This window comes from Saccostrea cucullata, unplaced genomic scaffold (genome assembly GCF_032062105.1).
Source record: "Saccostrea cucullata isolate Sc308-1 unplaced genomic scaffold, CSIRO_AGI_Scuc_v1 ctg3927, whole genome shotgun sequence".
Taxonomy (NCBI): domain Eukaryota; kingdom Metazoa; phylum Mollusca; class Bivalvia; order Ostreida; family Ostreidae; genus Saccostrea; species Saccostrea cuccullata.
Genome location: NW_026941159.1, coordinates 76366 through 92432, shown reverse-complemented (window position 1 = coordinate 92432; position 16067 = coordinate 76366). Strand labels below are relative to the sequence as shown.

The 16067-nt window shown below is 36.0% G+C and overlaps 1 pseudogene; it reads left to right on the top strand.

Annotated features, from left to right (window-relative positions):
- The first annotated feature begins 13268 nt into the window (after positions 1-13268).
- LOC134257322 (uncharacterized) lies at positions 13269-15718 on the top strand (annotated as a pseudogene).
- The last annotated feature ends 349 nt before the right edge of the window (positions 15719-16067 follow it).

Genomic DNA, 16067 nt, shown 5'->3' with positions numbered 1-16067 from the left:
TAAATATGTTTGCAGTCGAAAATATTTGTAACATATAGTTCATATTTGAATGAGCTTGTTGACTTATAATGGTCATCAGTGTAAAATTTTAGTAAGACCGTTCCTTTTTAGCTCACCTGAGCTCAAAGCTCAAATGAGCTTTTCTGTTCAGCTCAGGTGAGCTTTTCTGATCACATTATGCCCAGCGCCCGTCTGTCTGTCTAGCTGTTTGTCAGTCTGTCTAAAAACTTTTCAAATTTTTGACTTCTTTTCAAGAACAGTCAGAAGTTAGTGCAGTTCGAACCTGATCTTAATGAAGCGATTATGAAAAATATTCAAAATGCCATAATTCTGTCAAAAATCAATGAAGCAACGCAAAATTCAAACTTGATCTCTAACTCATTAAGATCACATCCCGAAATTCAGTTCATTATCTGCAAGCGTTTAGAAAAAAGAGTGGAAAAAGAAGTGGGACAGACTGACGGAGAAAGACAGACAGACGGACGGACGTGGAGGAAACCTAAAGTCCCCTCAGTTTCACCGGTGGGACTAAAAATATTATTTTCAAGAACTACTATGCCAGGAAAAATGAAACTTATGGGGAAACATTAATTCTTAGTGTAGATTCAAGTTTGTTTAAATCATAACCCCCTGGAGTAGGAGGGGCCAAAATGGCCAACCTAAGTTTTACATAGAAATATATAAGAAAATTCTTTAAAAATATTCTTCTCAAGAATGACAAAGCCATAATTCATAATATTTAATATATGGAAGCATGCTCAGGTAGTGTAGATTCAATTTTGTTTATTGCCGACGGTGACAGACATAATGGACAAATTTTGATCAGAAAAGCTCACTAGAGCCTTCGGCTCAGGTGAGCTAAAAAGTAAAAGGAAAATAAAATGAGATTCTTTTTTTTTGGACTCTTTAGTCATCTGATTCTTCTTAACTAAATAATTACATGTAATAAAACTTTCTTTGACTGGTTTCCATGTGACCAATTCAAAATGTCACTGTCCTGATTGAGATTAAGTGTGGGTGTAGGACTTGCCCACAGGCTTTTGTCTGGCCCCCATCTCTACCTCCCATATGGACACCTCATTGTTTCCCTGGGTGGCTGAGATTAGCCAGGACAGCTCCTGGGAGTGCATGATCAACCTCCTTACTCGGGCACCTGTCTATCAAGAAAGAAAATTATCAATTATATAAAGACTTACCAATATTGAAGGGCAGTGTTTTATTATGAAAGACACATTGATTCCTACCTACAGGGTGGACTATGGAGTCAATTGGAAGCTGAAATCTCACGTCCCAGCAGACATGTGTCTCACTACTGGTCCCCACAGCCAACCAACACTTTGAGTGGTGTACAGCAAAGGAAGTGGTGTACAGCAAAGGAGGCGATCAGACCTACAAAAGTCAACCTTTATATAGAATGCAGACAATCGGTTGTATGTTAAAATCTGGTGTGATGGTTATAAAGTTGAATACCAACACAAATGTCATCTGTTCCAAATATTAATTAACATTTCAGATATGATCTTATGTTTAAAATCTTTTCTAATTTAAAAGATGATAACACAGATAATTTTTCTCAAATCAAAAGTGACTTAAAATCTTTTTTAATTTACAGTAAAACTCGTTTTAATTAGTACGAACACGGATATTGCAAATTCATGGATATAGCGAAGTCATCTTGGATCCCAAGCTATTCAAATTAACTGGATTTCTTATACGGTTATAAAGAATTACGGATTTAGCGAAGTAATTTCAGAGGTCCCAGTGATTTCGTTATAACCCAGTTTTGCTGTACTACCCTGTGTATGACTTGAGTGCTTTGACTGTTACCTGATTTGGAATCATTTCTGAGCTTCCAGACTTCCTTATTTAGAGTTAAGATCATGACCTGGAGAACCCCTTGACTGTAGCAAGAGCCCATTGACTGTACATGGTAGAACAGACTGGGCACCTGTCAAGTAACCCATTGACTGTATATGATCAAACAGACTGGGCACCTGTAAAGGAACCCCATTGACTGTACATGGTAGAACAGACTGGGCACCTGTTAAGGAACCCATTGACTGTATATGATAGAACAGACTGGGCACCTGTAAAGAAACCCCATTGACTGTATATGATCAAACAGACTGGGCACCTGTAAAGAAACCCCATTGACTGTATATGATCAAATAGACTGGGCACCTGTAAAGGAATCCATTGATTGTATATGATCAAACAGACTGTGTACCTGTAAAGTAACCCATTGACTGTATATGATAGAACAGACTGGGCACCTGTTAAGGAACCCATTGACTGTATATGACCAAACAGACTGGGCACCTGTAAAGTAACCCATTGACTGTATATGACCAAACAGACTGGGCACCTGTAAAGTAACCCATTGATTGTATATGATCAAACAGACTGTGTACCTGTAAAGTAACCCATTGATTGTATATGATCAAACAGACTGGGCACCTGTAAAGGAACCCATTGATTGTATATGATCAAACAGACTGGGCACCTGTAAAGGAACCCATTGACTGTATATGATATAACAGACTGGGCACCTGTTAAGGAACCCATTGACTGTATATGACCAAACAGACTGGGCACCTGTAAAGTAACCCATTGACTGTATATGATCAAACAGACTGGGCACCTGTTAAGGAACCCCAATGACTGTATATGATAAAACAGACTGGGCACCTGTAAAGTAACCCATTGACTGTATATGACCAAACAGACTGGGCACCTGTAAAGGAACTCATTGACTGTATATGACCAAACAGACTGGGCACCTGTTAAGGAACCCATTGACTGTATGTGATAAAACAGACTGGACACCTGTAAAGTAACCCATTGACTGTATGTGATAAAACAGACTGGGCACCTGTAAAGTAACCCATTGACTGTATATGACCAAACAGACTGGGCACCTGTTAAGGAACCCATTGACTGTATATGATCAAACAGACTGGGCACCTGTAAAGGAACCCATTGACTGTATGTGATAAAACAGACTGGGCACCTGTAAAGGAACCCATTGACTGTATATGACCAAACAGACTGGGCACCTGTTAAGGAACCCATTGACTGTATATGATCAAACAGACTGGGCACCTGTAAAAGGGCAGAACACTTCAAGAACTCGATCATACACCAAGATATCCTACACTCAAAATTTGAACTAAAAATTTGAGACAATATTTAAACATTTTCCTTTGTTCTTCATAATTATTTTCCTACTTTCCACAATATAAAAAATTGCCTATTTCATAATACTGTAGACGTACTTTTTTCCACAGGGTTATAATTCTGCGGAATCTCAATTTCTGTTTAATCTGCGGGTAGAAAATTAAGCGGATTTCTTAGACTGTCACTATATGCCATAGTATTTTAAGTACGCTAGGACAAATTTCCGCGGAAAGTTTGTGTCTAACATACATAGCGTAAATTAATACCACATGGAAAAAAGTACATCTACAATACATGTACATATCTAAATAATCATGCATGTCAAGATACATATATTTGTACAGTGTTGTACCTGTATCAAAGTACGCGAGATCTTCTATGTTTCCATAGTCAGACTCGTCCAAATTAATAGCTTTGCTTCAAATGGCCTTTCCTGTATCTATCCAGTTAAAAAAAGCAAATCATTAAAGGAAACAATTCATTTATTTCTAATTACAATACATGTATTTAAAAGACACTACTGATTTGTAAATGTTGATTGCCCCCCATGTCGGTGAATGTGGCTAGAGAAAGCAGATCCAAGAGCTAATCACAGAAAACTAAACCTTTCACTTTCTCTCCTTGTCAAACAAAGAAATAAACAGCACTTATACGTATCTATATTCAAGTACAAGTCAGATAATTTTAAAAAATCACATAATTTTTTTTCCTTTTAAATTTTTTTTCTGACGATTTAAAGAAAATTGGATATTCATAAAAAAGAATCAATGACATAATACAGTGTATATCAAAGTACCGTATATACTCGCCTATAAGTCGGTTTTTTAGGAGTTAATCTCTGGTTCTAAACTATGTGTCCGACTTATAGGTGAGCCATCAAAAGTGAGGTTTTATATGACATCAGTCCATCTGAAATGAAAGCTTATTAAATACAACCGACTTATAGGCGGACCGACTTATAGGCGAGTATATACGGTAATTTGTTATTTTACCAGGTACAAAAGTATTCTTGAGGGTCTGTTTAGAGAGGTTAGCAACACTGTTTCCTTCCAGTTTTTCAGACTCCCATAATTTGACTGTTCATGTATATACCATCATTGGAGGCCATGGCAACGAATGCATGGTCTTGAGAATCTTGAATCCTGCTAGTAAATAACACATTCTTTAATCATGTACATGTACTACCGGTAGTATATAATAACATATTATTTAGCTAAGGCAGTTAAATTTCAATCAAGTCATTGCTGAATAGCATTACTAAGAGAAGATAGATGTAAGTGCTTAGAAGAGTTATTCCCCTTGATGATGCACTTTTCTTTGTACAGTAAAACTCATTTATAGTGAAGTCCAGGGACCAGTGAATTTTTAAATTAAATACACTGTACAGAAATTAACATTCCTAAAAATTCAAATCAACCATCGTAAACCACATTTACTGTATGTCACTGGCTAGAGAATGAGATCAAACTTCAAACAACTACCACAACTCAAACATGTTTCAACTTAACATCCGTACATCAGACTGTAGAATTATTGTTGAGAAAAGTATTTTTCAATGCTTGGTTTTGGTAAAGTGAGTACATTTCTGCCTGCCAAAGAAGACACATGCAGCTTTGTGATTCCATTCTCCAGTAGAGTCTGTTTAAAACTGTTGTCTGGGTAACTCAGCAGGGTCATGACCTTCTGTTGTCTGGGTCACTCAGCAGGGTCACGACTTTCTGTTGTCTGGGTCACTCAGCAGGGTCACGACCTTCTGTTGTCTGGGTCACTCAGCAGGGTCACGACCTTCTGTTGTCTGGGTCACTCAGCAGGGTCACGACTTTCTGTTGTCTGGGTCACTCAGCAGGGTCACGACTTTCTGTTGTCTGGGTCACTCAGCAGGGTCACGACTTTCTGTTGTCTGGGTCACTCAGCAGGGTCACGACCTTCTGTTGTCTTGGTCACTCAGCAGGCTCACGACCCTCTGTTGTCTGGGTCACTCAGCAGGGTCACGACCTTCTGTTGTCCTGGTCACGCAGCAGGGTTACGACCTTCTGTTGTCTGGGTCACTCAGCAGGGTCACGACCTTCTGTTGTCTGGGTCACTCAGCAGGGTCACAACCTTCTGTCGTATGGTCTCACGTAGAGACGGCAGCTCTATGTCATAATTTGCCTGTTTAAAGAACAAGAGGCCAATGGGCCACATCACTCACCTGAGCAATGTGGCTAGGAATAAAGCATAAGTTAGTTTATTATTGAAAAGTAAAACCCAATAGTGGTCCCAAACAATTCTTAAAAGGGAGAGCTACATTGTAGGGTATGATTTAAACAAACTTGAATCCACACTAAGTAAGGATGCTTGCATATTTCTTTGACTACCTGTGGTTTTATTGCCCTTTACATTTGAATTTTCATCGTGGCCCCGCCCTACCCCAAGGGGTCATGATTCAAACAAAATTGAATCTACACTACCTGAGAATGCTTCCATATGAATAGGACTGATCATGGCTTTGCTGTTATTGAAATAAAGATTTTTAAAGATTTTTTTTTACACGTTTCTATGTAAAACTTGGATTCCATGCTGTGGCCCATACCTACCCCCTGGGATCATGATTTGAATAAACTTGAATGTCGACTACATGAGGATGCTTCCATAAAAATATGATCATTCATGCCTTTGCTATTCCAGAGAAAATTTTAAAAGAATTTTCCTATATACTGTGAAATCACTTATTTTCGTGGGGGTTTAATTTTCGTTGCTTTCGTGGTATAAAAATACCCACGAATTTATGTCCACCACGAAATGTAAATTTTTATATGCACAACTACGGAAAAGTTCTTCATCCACGAAATCAAATCCCAACAAACCATCATTTTTCCCTCAAACCACGAAAATTTGACCCCTCGATAATATGTGATTTTACAGTATTTCTATGTGAAACTTTGATCGGCCATTGGGGGAGAGGGGGGGGGCATCAAAATTGAATGTCCACTACCTGAAGATGCTTCCCTATGAGTTTCATCTCTCCTGCACAGTGGTTCTTGAGAAGAAGATTTTTTTTTTTTAAATTCTTATATATTTCTATGTAAAACTTTGATTGGCCATTGGGGGAGGGAAGGGGGGGCACCTGCTGGAAGCTGCTATTCACTACCATTTGCCCTCATTCTGCCACTTCTCAGTTAGAACAACAACAGGACTGCTCAGCTGAAAAAAAGATCAATTTCTTAGAAACTTTGAATTAGTTTACAAGTCTATTTATCATGTTAATTGAAATAAAATGCACTATTAGATGATACACGTAAAGTCAGTATTCCCACTGTAGGACATGTAGACCAGTCCCTATGATAAGACAATTAACCCCTGTAGACCGCGCGTACAAAAGAGATCCCTTGCTGCTTGATTACCTTGAGTGTTGAGCATAAGTAAAATTTGCAGCCCCATCAGCAATTGGATAAACTTTAATTTTTTAAACCAAACAAGCTTGTAAGGACTTCCCACCATCCCTAGGCCATATGGTCTAAAATGAAATTAAGTTTGTTTGCAGTTGCCTACCTACCCACTGAAAATGCACCCGACCCAAACTTTTTTTAGCCATTTGGTAATTTTATTTTTTTTCAATTTTTCAGAATATTGAAACAGTTTCGTTTTCCAATTTTGACACATTTTTTATCAATCATGCAGTGGTTTATAACAAGAAGTGAGCCTATTCATGTCTAGTACATGTAGGTGTATGAAAACCTCTTTTATTTGTTATCTTGCAAAAATCTGATTTTTAAAAAAAAAAAAAGAATGCCTACCCACTGACTCAGTCTAAAGATTATAGGTCGGCAACTGCAAACAAAGAATTTTTTAAGCTTGGCCTAGTGCACTGCTCTGTATGGACCTGCTGGGCCGATAGTCTGGGCACTGCCATGTTTGTACCTGCTGTACACATATATAATCATTTAGGGTATTTCGAATCACCTTTAAATTTTACAATTTTGACATACAAATATAATAATTATGATGATAAAACATGTTTGAAAATAGATTCAATAATTATTAGATACATTGTGTGTAAATGATTATTAGGTCTTTCCACCTTTCTGTGGAAAGACCTATTGAAATTCTTCTGTTTATTATTATTCTTTTTTATTAGGTTTATTACCTTTCTTCCGCCGCAATGCTTCTTTTTTTATTTTATTTCTCACCTTATGTTTTGACACCGTAAGACTTATCTAAAAACTTTATAGTTCATGATACTGGATATTAAAAGTTATTCCGAAAAACGACCCCCTATGTTAGAACTTTGACCCCTTTCGAAGTTATTGCCCCTTTCGCAAGAAATGTCTGTTATCGCTTCTTCTCCAAAACCGTAAACCGCAGAGATTCCAAACCTTTATTAATGTTTACAACTAATTTAGTAGACTCTCCAATCAAACATTGCGAAAGGATTCGTAAGCTCCTATAACAAATTATTGCCCTTGAATGTTTGCAATGTTTATGATTATCAAGATCTTTTCTATAACGACAAGGCGTATAGACATGGGACCAACTGCAAAAGATTCATTGACCTTTGACCTTAAAATTTAGGTCAAGGTCAAAGGTCAAGGTCATTCAAAATATGTAAAATTAAGCATTTTTAATAGCTCTTTTGTTCTTAACCAAATTCTAAACATCTTTGCATCTTCAATATGTACTCTTAAAACCATTTCAGAGATTTCATTCTTGTCCCCTAAGATTGACCCCTCTAAAAGTTAGTGCCCCAGTCAGTGTAAACCCTTGTTATCGCTACTCCTCCGAAACCGTAAACCGTAGAGGTACAAAACCTTCAACAATGTCTGCTACTAATTTAGAACACTTCTCATTCCATTAGTGCAAAAGAATTCGTAAACCATTTTAAGTAGTTATTGCCCCTGCTAGTTGATGATGTTTACTAAGAACTAAAAACTTCTTAACGACAAGTCGTAAAGACATGGGCCCAACTGCATGAGATCTTTTGACCTTTGACCTTGAAGAATAGGTCAAGGTCAAAGGTCAAGGTCATTGAAAAACTAGAGAAATTGTTGATTTAAGCTATTTTTAAAAAATCCAAATGACCTTGACCTTTGACCTTGATATTTGACCTTGATCTTTGACCTTGACCCCTTAGCTCAAAAAGTTGTAAAGAAATATTCATTACCTTTATATAGATTCAGCTTCAAGTGTTAATCTCAAATTTACCTCTCTTTTTTTTTGGATGACCTTGATCTTTTGACCTTGATAAATGACCTTGACCTTTGACCCCCTATAAGCCCAAAGGTCTCAATCAAGCTTAAGGTCGTTGAGGTATTTTCAACTATTACTTTAACAAATTGTTATAACCCCCCCCCCCCTTCCTTTCTTAAAAAAAAAAATCAACAGCAGCATAGAGAAAATGTCTTTAAGTCAAACGAAAGGAAATATCGGCATAAGATTCGTAATAAAAGAAAGAAGAGACCTGAAAAAAAGTGTCCTGAGAGTTTTAAGGTGAGTCTCTAAAATATAATGAAATTCTGCAAAATCTGCATTTTTTTTCTGTCTGAAATTTTGTATTGCTGAGCATAAAAATTAATTAAAGCCCGTATTGGCTATTTCTGCAATTTTTTTTTTAAAATATCATTCGATTCTCCTGCTCTATTACGACATTTTAATGCCAAATATTCTTGCTTTCTTTCGGGTATGGAATTTATTTCAATTTTATTTAGATTTAATATTAATGTAAACTGAATTCTTGATTTCATTTGAAATTGCAAGAAATAGCGACTTTCAGCATAGTAAAAAGAAATACACGTTTCTTCCCTGTGTTTCCCATATAGAATTACATGTTTGGAATTTTATTTATGCTACTTACATTGAATTTCTTGCCTATTTCGGTAAGGAATGTTAAAACCCGAACCCGATTCTCTGTTTCCTTTTCCATAATTATACACTGCCTTGCATCTCTCGCTTATGTTTTTCACATGCTCTTAAATGATTTATCGCCATCCATTTCAAACATAAAACAACTCAAATCGGATATTTTCAAACATCTCTTTAATACATGTATAATGCACATATGATGCAGGTACACATGGGACAGTTCACAACGTTTTCACTTACGCTTCCGTCTTGATGCGCAGATCAAATGCATGTTATTCATATCAATAGGTATATCATAATTTTAATCAGACCCTACCCCTTACATCTTAACTTGAAAACAATCTCATTCAAGCTCATATATACACCTAGGAGCGTGTTACAATGTTTTTTATGCGCTCTCTTTGCGTGATCAATGAATTCGTGCTTATCCCCGAGTCGGTCGACTACAAACAATCTAGGAAGTCTGTTTACGGTAATTTATACCAACTGCAAGCCCGATCTAAAATCCTAGTAGAGAAATGAGAATTTAGCTGTTTTATTATTTTCTTGCTTTTTTTCCTACTTTTTTCAGCTCAAATGATATTGAAACACTTAAAAAGGTGGAAAGACGTCTTATTGTTCTCTGAACAATTAGTTTACTAGTTATATTTGTTGCTCTGAGTGAGTACTGTAAAATTTTTAGCCCTGCAGGGCAAGTTAAAAGGCATGTTTGGTAGCCTGACCTCAATATTCAATTGTCCCGGGCCAAAGATTACCGTTGCAGTTCACCCTGATAATATGCGTATAAATCTATATCTCATTTACATTGTACTTGAACAGTGTATTATTTCTGTCCAGAATAAGTCTAATTTGATTGTCAAAGATTTGCACAAATAGAACAATAAAAAGGCGTTCTGACAGACTCACAGTTTAAATTTATAAATAAAATTGGTAACTGATTCTTCATGTTATCAGGTCCTCCAATCAAACATTGCTACATAGTAGAATTACCTACGTAGCTTTTTTTACCTACCTACATGAATTATTTAGCTATTTCAATGTTTTTCTTTTTATGGAAAAGAGACAAAAAATCGCAAAAATGACTATTGATATTTATACCAGGGAGACTTTAAAAAACATCCCAAAGCAGAGATAGTTTAAACATTGCTGTGTTTGCCAACTAGAGCAAAACATGATTCCATTGTTTGGTTATCTGTTGTGCAGTCAAGGCAAACTGAGTATGGTCATTCACATTGTGCTAAAATTAAGCATTTATCATGTTAGCCAGCTCTTTTTGTTCTTTCACCAAATTTTAAATATCATACATAGCCCCAAAACTTTCAGAACTTTGTATTGCAAATGCGCCATTTCATTTCTTCAGAGGGAATTTTTCATGAATTGTTTTCAGCCTATAGTTGAAAATGATCCCTGCATCAAAATGATAGTTTTTGCACATCCTGTGAAAAATGCTTTTTAATAGCTAAATCCTTTGGTAGCTAAATCAAGCACCTGAGAGGTAATTAAAGCCTTCAACAATGTCTACGACTATATAGCTAAATGTACTGATTCCATTGGTTATTGCATCTTTTTCTGTAAACCATTTTACACATATTTTTTTCAAACACTCTGCTTTTAACAGAAAACAGAACATTATGGATAAAGCTTACCGGTACCTACTTCGTGTCACTATTAGAAGTCTGTAAAGATTATGGGCCCACTGTACGAGGTTTTTTGTTTTGACGCCAATATGAAACAAATATTTTTTCTTTGAACCCGATGCAAATTGACATAAAAAGTGAATACAGCACATGAAAAGTAAGGCCTGCCTGTCTGATATCCGAAATTGTTCCTTTAAGCTTAAAATCAATACCATGACCTGAAAAGGTTTTTTAAATTCAAATAATACAATTTGAAAAGAAGATGATCTTGTGAAACACTGATTCAGTTGATGAAAGTTGTATATAGAAATAAAGTTTTCAAATTATGTTTCAAATTCAGCTTCAAACTGTTAAGACAGGGTAAAATTATTTCTCTCTTTACCCCCCCCCCTCCCCTTTTACCAGTAAAAAAGTTTTGATGGTTTTCAGTTTATCATTAATTAGATAAATGACCTTCTTTATTCAAGCAACTTAATTAATTTAAAATTATTGGCACCAAAGGTCTCAAAAGGAATACATATGATTCATGTGCAAGCACAGTCACCTGACGTTAGTTATTTTTTCTTTTAATAAAAAAAACCATGCTATACCCCCCCCCTAATAATTAATGTGTGAAAAAATTAAATGTTCTATTTAGAGCAATTTATGTTAGAATAGCATAAAGTTATAGATAAAAGATCTGTAGCGTTATGGTTTTATATATTTGTCTTTGGCCATAACGCTACAGATTCGGAGTAAAAGCAAGGTGAGAATTTAAAGAAAGTGTTTTGCAGAGTTACCAACTTTCAAGCATTGGTCAATCAACCACCTTTCAATCCCTAATGAAATTCTGTAGTCAATATGTATATTTTATACACCTTCCATCTGCTTTTTTTTCTCTACAAGTGATAATTTAGACAAAAACTATTTGTTATATTGCAGAAATTTCACTTCTAACGCCTTTATTTCTGAGACAACTTTTGAGTGAAAGGTGGATATACCAGATGTCTCTGTCGAGACTGTAGCTCTACTGGTTTGTACCAAATATTCTATTTTATGTGTCTTTGTGTAGTTTATTGTGTGCAATTTTATTTTGAAATCAGACAAAAACTGTAATATTAATGTAATGGAATTTCACAGAAAATTCTGATTTTGCAAGAAATGGCAACACCGTTCATCGTCAAAAACCGAAATGCACTATTCTTCCTTGTGTTTCTACTTGTGTACATATTATACTGAAATTTATTTAAACTGCTACTTACAATGAGTTTCAAAATGCTATTTTTAGTAACCATGGCAACATCGTTCAGGAAATCAAAAAATGATGCACTATTCTCTGTATTTCCTTTGTACCAAATTATAGAAATCAGACAAAAACTGTAGAAGTAGATCTCTCGCTGAACTTTTTCACATGAATTTCACAGAAAATGATTTTTAGTAACCATGGCAACACCGTTCCAAAATCAAAAACTTGCAAATCGGATATTTTCAAACATCTCTTTGTGTGCATGTAATACTGAAACCATATGTAGGGGGAGAAGTTTTAACATTTACAACCAGGGACAGTTCACAACACATTTTCACTTAAGCTCTTCTGGTCTTGATGCGCAGATCAAATGCAGTCACATAACTTAAAAGGGGGGGGGGGGGCTATCAAATTCTTTGACAACAAAAAAAAAAAAATTGAAAGTTCCCCACCCCTTAATCCTATTTCACTTGAAAACAATCTTTTACAAGCAAAATAAAAAAATATACAAACCTAGGAGCGTGTTAGCCAACTTTTTTTAAAAGGCTTTCTTTGTTCTTCGTCAAAAAGTGGGGGGGGGCAATTCTCTCCCCCCTCCCCCCAATCTGAAGGCCTGTGACTACGCCTATGAAAAAAAGACAAATATATAAAATGATAACAACTACAGATCTGCAGCTAGATGAATGTTGACCATTCGTTCAATTAAATGAAAATGTAGCTGCTTTATTATTTTATCGCAATTTTTGCATATCTTTAATTGTACAGGGGCTCAAATGATGGGGAAACACTTTTCCCAAACCTTACTGTTACTAAAGGAAATGTTAATAGAAAACCTGTTGTTGCCCCCCCCCCCCTTTTAGACTTTTTAAGTGATGTACCAAAAATGAAGCATTAGAATTGGTACGGAAAGTAGTTGACACTGAGACCCCCCCCCCCCCCGAAATAGGATTTCTTAAAGGCAAACTTTTTTTTTTGCTTGTCAATTTTTTCAGGTAAGTAAAAAATATTTTCTCGGGCCTGCCCCCCCTCCCACTTTCAAAAACGATTCTACACCACTGTTGCATGAAGTCACCCGTCGTTAAAACTTAGAAAAACCTGATCTGAAAATACCAAGTACACGTGTATAGTTCATATCTATAATAAACGTCTACAAAATTTGAAAATTCTCAAAGACTTTTCGTATAGACAAAAATATGATGGATACATACAAAGCTGGAGATAAAAAGATAAACAGGATGACTCTAAAGTTCATTTTCATGGGTTTAATGACCATATATAGTAACTATTGTTAATAACACCCCTTAATTCTAATTTAATCGTACTCTACATAGGAGCTGAGGTATTTAAATCACGTGACCTTAACAGGTAAATATTTAGAACAAAGACAAGGAAGTAAATTGTGATGTACGGGATTATCAGGGAGGCCATGTTGGATTTAGAGGTGAGGCTAGCTAGATTATATTATATTAAGAAAATTTAACTTGCTGCAAAACATTTCCAGATATCATTATTGATCTCAAGTCTAGTACAATAGTACGTATAATAGATAAGATAAATTGCATGAGAGGGCCACTTTAGATAGATTAGATAAATTATATTTATTAACTACATGAACTGTTTTGTCAAAGTTCACTTTATTTGATGTATTTTAACAAGATTTCATTCAAGAGTTAGAAAAAATAATAATATTTTCTTTCATATATGCATGTATATTTGTCCGAACTATTTCATACAGCGTAATTTTATTTATTACGTTATTTGGTCCAAGGTAACCGAAAAAGAAATTTGAATTAGAAATAACGACAAAATACACATTTATAGTGAACAAAAATATGTGATAAAAAGAATCTCCCATGGTTTGTGGTTTGATATGATTTTATTTAAATAAAGTTTACATGCCAAAACGCCAATACGCTACAAATAGATCCTTCCTGTTATTTCTAAACCTACACTGTCTAACAATTTCTCTAACAAAAAAACTCTTATATATTGTATTTATTCAAAATTGTTTAATATTTCTGTAGTCAGTGACCCATGCCCCCCAGTGATGGACCCCCTGGACAGAGCTCAAGTACTCCTCCTTTGTGACCTGTGTCAAACAGCTGCATTACAGAGTCATTGTGAACTTTGCCAGATTAACCTGTGTAAGGCCTGTGTAGGGGAGCATCTGTCTGATTCATCTGAAAGACACAAAGTTGTTCCATACAAACACAGAACAACTACGCCTAACCTTAACTACCCAAAATGTCCAAACCACACCCAGAAACACTGTGAACTTTACTGTGAGAAATGTGACATCCCTGTCTGTTGTACCTGCATCTCCTCTGATAAACATCATGGTCATAAATTCAAAGATATCTTGCAGAAACCAAGTTTTATGAAAGAAATTTTTAAGACGGATCTGCCTTAGAACTAGAAAAAGAATATTACCTACTTATGAAGAAATTTCATCAGATCTACACTCTGAAAAAGTAAAGTTGGAAAAGCATTATGAGAGACTGACATCAGCTGTCACCAAACAAGGAGAATACTGGCACAGAGAAATTAACATCATTGTCAACAAACAGAAATCTGAAATTGATGAGATGAAAACTAAACACCTGGCTGCTCTAAATGAACAGGAAAAAGAAATCAAACAGATTACTTCTGATGTAAAAAAAAAGCATACATGTTCGGAGGAAAATACTGGACTCCAATGATGTCTCCCTAACCTCTGGGTACAAATCTAGAAATGCTGAATTCAGAAGTTTACCTCCTAAAATCAATGTTCCATTACCAAGTTATTCTCCTCATCAGATCAACAAAGAACAGCTCCATCAAATGTTTGGTTCTCTGTCAGGATTATCCATTACAACAGAAGAACATGGCTACACAATGAAGACACCAGAGGCTGTATCCTCTCCTCCAGTCAAACCACTGCATGCTTGACGAACCTGAGCTCATCACCACCATAGACACTGGGTATGGCTTACTACACAGTGTTACCTGTCTCAATGATGAAGAAATCTGGACATGTGGAGATGAAAAAATCATGAAACTCTACAACCTCCAGGGCAAACTACTGAAGTCAATCCAAACCAAGTCTGGAAACTGGCTACATGACATAGCAGTGACAAGGAGTGGAGACCTAGTTTATACTGACCCTGGTACAAGAACTGTAAACATAGTGAAGAATAAACAGATACAGGAAGTGATCAGACTACAGGGGTGGAGACCTTTCAATGTCTGTAGTACCACCTCTGGTGACCTGCTGGTTATCATGGACAGTGACGATGATAAACAATCAAAAGTTGTCCGTTACTCTGGCTCCACAGATAAACAAAGCATTCAGTTTGATAATGAAGGTAAACCTTTGTATTCATCTGGTTATATTAAAAACATCAGTGAGAACAGGAACCTGGATATCTGTGTAGCTGACTTTAGAGCCAAAGCAGTGGTGGTGGTTAATCAGGCAGGAAAACTCCGATTTAGATACACTGTTCATCCCTCTACTACCATGGGATCATTTGGACCAGCCGGCATTACAACAGACAGCCAGAGTCAGATCCTGACATCAGACCGTGACAACCACTGTATCCACATCCTAGATCAGGACGGACATTTCCTCCGTTACATTGATAACTGTGGTCTAAAGTTTCCAAGGGGTTTATGTGTAGACACCAGAGACAACCTTTTTGTGACCGAGTTGGGCAGTGGTAAAGTGAAGAAAATCAAATACATGTAAAAAATTGTATTTTAAATAATGACTTATTTGTGAGAGAGACTTTTTCCAAAATCACAAGAATATATAGTTTGATTCAGGTTCACTTTCTCGTGTTCATATGTTTGTGTAAAATAATTTTTAAAAATATTAATCAACTAGTGCTAATTGTAACGGGGACCGTTACAGATGTTCCCCAAACGCTCCCCAACTCCCTTTTGGTGCCATATTCCCTGTAAGCTTTATTTATTAACACAAACTCTATGCATTTGAAATTTTAACAATGTTTACCCAGAAATGTACCATGCTCATTCAAATTTTAGCATTGCACGTGTGCACATGTGAAGGCATATACGTAATGACCATATCATCTTGTCTACACAATCTATATATTTTAATATACTAAATATTAAAGTATTTAATCCAAAAGTATTAAAAAATTCGCTCATTCAAGTGTATTTTTGATTTTACCCATTTCACGTGCACGCAC